This window comes from Cornus florida, unplaced genomic scaffold, assembly GCF_030987335.1.
Source record: "Cornus florida cultivar Cherokee Brave unplaced genomic scaffold, ASM3098733v1 CherokeeBrave_3.0.0_Hap2_Chr06, whole genome shotgun sequence".
In the NCBI taxonomy this organism is placed as follows: domain Eukaryota; kingdom Viridiplantae; phylum Streptophyta; class Magnoliopsida; order Cornales; family Cornaceae; genus Cornus; species Cornus florida.
Genome location: NW_026775576.1, coordinates 22,689,789 through 22,696,159, shown reverse-complemented (window position 1 = coordinate 22,696,159; position 6,371 = coordinate 22,689,789). Strand labels below are relative to the sequence as shown.

At 38.3% G+C, this 6,371-nt stretch overlaps 1 pseudogene; it reads left to right on the top strand.

Moving 5' to 3' along the window:
* Window positions 1-3,655: 3,655 nt before the first annotated feature.
* On the top strand, window positions 3,656-3,754 carry LOC132315394 (small nucleolar RNA R71; annotated as a pseudogene).
* The last annotated feature ends 2,617 nt before the right edge of the window (window positions 3,755-6,371 follow it).

Genomic DNA, 6,371 nt, shown 5'->3' with positions numbered 1-6,371 from the left:
TGCGTCTGTCTCCGCTGTGATAGTGGCCACGTGCTATAGTCTTGACTCGAACCATGGTCTGCAAATAGAAATTTAAATAGAAGTCAGTACCAGAATAAAGAATTGAGAGCACAAAATAGAATCATGCATGTCAAATAAGATAGACAAAACTGATATGACATGAATCTATGCAAGTGACAGGATATGAAGCATGCTAAACAGTATAAGTATGAAAATGCATCCAATATGGAATATCACAGGCATTGGGCATGTATAAGATAGCATGACACAAGATAGAATGAATAAAGTGTGTGAATATGAGATCTGTGAAGTTCGATCGATCACAAAAAGTGTGAGATCGATCGAACATAAGAAACTTCGATCGATCTGAGAATTGGTGAGATCAATCGAACATAAGAAACTTCGATCGATTTAGAAAAAGTTCGATCGATCGAACTCTACGAAAAATGGGGACAGTCACATATGTGACTTTGGAAGCACGGGGGCATGGGGGCCACACAAATGGGTTTGTGGGCCCCTCAACACATCAAATCATCATAGTGGGCCTCTTGGTTTGGCCCTTGACGTCAAAATCACATCAAAATCATGAAATATATAACCATATATATACACACATATATATAAAGCTTCAAGCTTCAACAATGGAGGATTTATCATCTAAGCAACCTAGATCTATCATTTAGAGCATGCATATATATGAAATCAAAGCTTTAAAGCACAAGAGGAGGTTCGGATCTTACCTCAAGCGAAGAGAGAAGTGGAGATACGAAGGGATGATGGAATCCGAGAAAAGAGAGAGAAAAGAGGGTCAAAGCTCACTGGATCTCGCTGGAGATGAAGATGGTGGATGGATGCGAAGATGAGTAAGGAACGAGGGGGAGAGAAAGGGAGAGGGTTCGATCAATCTGTTGGATCGATCTAACCCTAGATCTATTTTAAAAATACCTCCGAACCAATTCGATCGATCGAACTGAAATCTCAGATCCATCGAACTTGGATCGATCCAACTTTGATTTTTTTTAAATTAAAAAGTCAAATTAAGTCAAAGATGGTGGGATGAAGAACTAAGATCGATATGAACAAAATGTTCGATCGATTTGACAGAGAGCAAAAATATGCAGGTTTTTGGGTTCAAAATTTTTCTAAGTGTGGGAACTCAAGATCGATCCAATAATGAAGTTGGATCGATCGAAGATTTTTAGATCGATCTAGGAATGCTTTCGATTGATCTGACAGAGAGCCGATTTGGATACAGGTTTAAAATTTTTCTAAGTGTTAGATGCAGGTTGAAGTTCGATCGATCGAACTCTCCTTTGAGATCGATCGAACTTATGCAGAATGCTAAATCACAACATAAAAGTGCATGCAATCCTAATCATAGTTCCTAGCAATGCATATGAACCTTAAACCAATATCTAGACTTCGCAAGAAATGACATTAAAGATAGAAATGAGGAAGGAATAAGGTTTTGACACCTTACGAAATACTTTGCTAGTCTTTAACGTCTCTAGCAAGACGCTGGGCTCTTTTAGCCCGGATCAAACATCTTGTAATGCATCCCCTCCTTAACGGGGTGATGGATGCCTTGAGCTCCACCTAACAAATGGTTCCCTAGAGGATTTTTTGGATTAGGCTCAAAGGAACTTTTTGGTCCTTGGTCAAAATAATCTTTGGGCTTCCATGCCCTTCCAAAGCAAGATTTTGAAACAACTTTCTTTGGTTTCAAGGTTGAAGATGGACTATTTGAAACCTTGGTCTAACACAAAAACTCAAGTCCTTCACATTTAAGGTTATGACATTTCTCTACAACATTGACTTCTTCATGCTTGTCAAATTAATTGGGGGTTGGATTGAAAATATTCAACTTCACCCTGTCCTACAATTAATGTTGGCATTCGCGGTTGCCAAGAAAGGATGGCCAAGGATAACAGGAATTTGGCTCTTAGGATTTGGGACCGGTTCCGTGTCAATGACAACGAAATCAACGGGAAAGAAAAACTTATCAATTTTAATCAAAACATTTTCAATGATACCCCTAGGCTTCTTGATGGATCGGTCGGCAAGTTGCAAAACCATCGACGTCGGTTTCAAGTCTCCTAAGCCTAATTTCACATACACTGAATATGGAAGAAGATTAACACTTGCTCCTAAGTCTAGAAGAGCCCGATTAATGACATGGTCACCAATGATGCAAGAAGTAGTAGGTGAACCGGGGTCCTTAAACTTTGGAAGAGTGTTATGTTGCAAAATTGAGCTTACTTGCTTAGTTAAGACCACTTTCCTAGGTGCTTGACTTTTATTCTTTCTCTTTTGGGTGCATAAGTCTTTTAAAAACTTGGCATAAGTCGGAATTTTCTTGATTGCATCTAAAAGTGGAAGATTGATTTTCACTTACCTAAACACATCCATAATTTCATTGATTTTGGGCTTTTGCTTGTCATTTGAAATGGATCCTTTTAAAGCATCCGGAAATGGAGCTTTTGGTTCAAAAATCTTTTCAAAATTTTCTTTTGAAGTCTTTTCAACACAAGAAGTTTTCAAATCATTTTGCAAATCTTTCTTTTCAAAATCACTTTTCAACACATTCTCATTTGAAAAATCATGTATATGCAATGAAAGAGGAATAGGATGTGAAATGGGACGGGTGTGAACTTCGAGTTGCACCGGTTCACTCTCTTCATTGGACTTACCCACTTGGTTGTCCACAATCTTCCAACTTCTTAAGGTTGTCACCGCATTGGTATGCTCTATTGTGTGACCTTCCGAAGAGGAATGAGTCTCCACAACACATTGTTGCTTTGGTGAGGCATTCAAAGGCATTTTCCCTTTCTCTCTGGCATTTAAGGTGCTAGCTATCTGCCCTACTTGGGTTTCTAGCTTTGCAATGGATTGAGAGTGAGAATGAAACAATTGAGTGTTAGCCTCTAAAGTGCCTAGAGCGGTCAAAACTTTCTCTTCAAAGGCGGGACTCCTAGAATTCCCCTGAGAATATGTTTGACTTGGAAAATGAGAATTAGAGAATTGGTTTCCTTGTGATTGAAATGGTCTATATCCTTGGGAACTTTGCCTTTGTATCGGAGGTGGAATGTATTTCCCTTGAAAACCGCCTTAGGGATGGTTTGAGCCTTCCCTTTGGTTTTTCCAAGAAAAATTCGGATGGTTCCTCCAACTTAGATTATAATGATTGCCATAAGGATTGTTCCCTTGATTAACAAAAGTTGCATTGACTTGTTCATGATATTCACCTTGCACATATCCATGGGGACAATTAGAAGTAGAATGTAAAACACTTGAACAAGTCATATATGTCTCATTAGATACATGATGTGAATGGTTAAGAAGGGAAGATACTTGATTTACCGAGCTTTGGTTGATCAAGAATTGATCAAACCTTTGAGATAAGGATTTCATCTCGGTGGCTATTTCATTGGAATGGCCGACTTGGTGCAAGCCAACACTCTTTCTTCCGCTAGAATTCCTACTATTCTTAGAAGATAGAGTTCGATGCAAAGAATTTTCACTCATGCTTTCATAAAGACGCCACACGTCATCCTCATGCCTATCAATGTAAGAGCCACCCATGGAAGCATCAACCATGCCCTTATGATTGTTCGATAAGCTTTCAAAGAAATATTGAACTAGTTGCCATTTGGGCATGTCATGATGTGGACACTTCCTAAGCAATTCATTAAAGCGTTCTCATGCCTCATGGAATGTTTCCCCTTCTCCGTGTGAAAACTCTCGAATTGAGGTTCACATGGCATTGGTCTTAGAAACTGGATAGTACTTTTTTAAGAATGCTTGTTGCATTTCTGCCCAAGAAGTTATTGAAAAAGGCCTAAGATTGTTAAACCAATATTTTGCCTTGTCTTTTAGGGTGAATGGAAAAAGTTTAAGCCTTAAGACCTCTTTCGGCATGTCCGTATATTTTACGGTGGAACATACTTCAAGAAACTCATCTAAATGCTTGTAAGGTTCTTCACTTGGAAGTCCATGATAGTTAGGAAACATTTGAATGGTTTGTGGCTTGATCTCATAGTGATGTGCTCTAAATGGTGGCAATTGAATGCATGTGGGTGCATTATATTCATTAGGCACATAGTGATCTCTCAAAGCAAGGGGAGGATTAGCAATTGGAGGTACAACATGGGCACCTTGATTACCTTGAATAATGGGTGGTGGTAGAGCATAAATTGGCCTTGGCATTCCCAATGGAACTTGGTCTTGTTGTTGTGGTGGATGAATGAATGGCCTTGGCATGCCTAACGGTACTTGCATGTTATCATGATGCACATTGGGGTGGAGGATACCTTGTTGGTCTATGTGACCAAGGTCCACCACATGGTCTTCATTGTGTCCTTCCATTGATGAAATGGATTGATTAGAACTACCTCTTCCCCTAAGGTTTCGAACAATATATTCAAGATGAAAATTTATAGGGACAAGAGTGGGTCTCAATGATCTATGACTATACTTGCACAATGCAACACAACAAGCAAAAATGTCAAACACTTCACCTTTAGAACAAATCAATCAATAACTTCCTCCACATACATTGATCCCATACTCCCATGCTTGAACAACATGAAAAGAAAAGTAAAATTGCCTCCACGCGGGCTCACGATTTATCTAAGAATTGAAATACAAACCTACACACGGGCCGACGATTTAACTAGAGATTGAGTTAGAAAGATCTCACAAAGGTCCTATAGCACTTCAACTCCAAAATTTTTAGCTTAGCTTAGTAATTTTTTAGAATTTACCCTTTTTCCATGCTTTGCTTAGCTCCTTTGCTCACCTTCTTGCTTAATACTTCTAGTCAAACAAGAACCAACACAATAAGTAACCAAAATAGAAATAAAAATAAAGTAAAGACACGATCAAAAGAGTACTAATTCCTAATTGATTCCACAAATACGACGTTGCCAATCAATCAATCCCCCGCAACGGCGCCAAAAACTGATGGTCATCGTCCTACCATAAGCTTAAGAGTGTGCATTAAGGCGAGGGCTATGTTTTACATTTATAATTTGCCACTATTACCTTTCACTAAAAATATAGTTAGGGCGAGTAGGGATCGTCCCAATGGATTGTGAGGGTCAAGAGGTTGTGGAATCAAAATTAGGGTTAGTAGGTTGAGTGATCAAAGGATTGGTTGGTGGTTGAATTAAGCTAAGAAGCAATTTAAACTAAACAATAATACAATAGAGGTAAAATGAGAGAGAGAGAGATCTTGGGGTTTAGAGATCACCACTAATCATAGCTCCTCTACACCTTTAATGAATGATTAATGAGGGAAAAGGTATGTATTATGACAATGGTGTGTGTGTGTGGTTGTTTTAACAAGCATGGATGACAAATTAAGCATATATTGTCTAAGCAGCATAGCAGATAGCACAACATATCAAATTAAGCCATTAATAATTTCTTTAAGCTCACAACCAAACACAACACAAAATTAGAGAAATATGCCACTTGCTTTCATGAGCATGGAATATCAAACAACAAGCATGGATTGTCCTCCCATTTAACATCTAGCTACCACTACACTACAACTAAGCTAATGACATGAAATTAAGCTAATTAAACTAAGGGAGATGCACAATCCATCAAGAAATAAGCATGAACCATCAAATAAACCACAATGACATTACATTAAGCACTATGTCTTGACAATCCCTAGATCTATAGCATTAATACACATAGACATGCACCAATAACACAAGAAATAGAGGCAAACACATGAACATCTATTCTAGCATACATAAACATATGGATAGAATGAAATGATCAATTGGAAGCATTAAACCATACAAATCATTGAATAAACAAGATATATATATATATATAAACATGTCAAAAACAAGTATCACAATACAAATCCCCTCAAGAATACATAAATCAAGATATAGAAAGCATGCTTAGGGTTAACTCTAGCCCCAAGAGGATGTTTAGCCACTCATGGATGGTGTCCTCCAACCCTCAAGGGCTAACTCCATGGTAGAGATTTGCTCCCTGGTTGATGAAGAGTCTCCAATGGTGTCTCTAGCCTTTTCTTTTCTTTTCTTCCTCCCTAAGAGTTCTACAAAGTATGATATGATATGATATGATATGATATATTGTGTAAAAGTAATCCTTATCCTTATATAGGTAGGTCAAATGACACCCAAAATAAGCTGGGGTCGTACAACAAATATTCTCTAATGATTGGATAAAGTACAACTTTATGTGAGCTGGAAATTTAACTTTTTCGCACTGGAGGAAGTTCGATCGATCGAACCTTGGACTTTGATCGATCGAACATGCTGAGATCTATCGAACTTAGGCTGGATCGATCCTCAATGGCGGCGCCTTTTGGGATAAAAACAAAT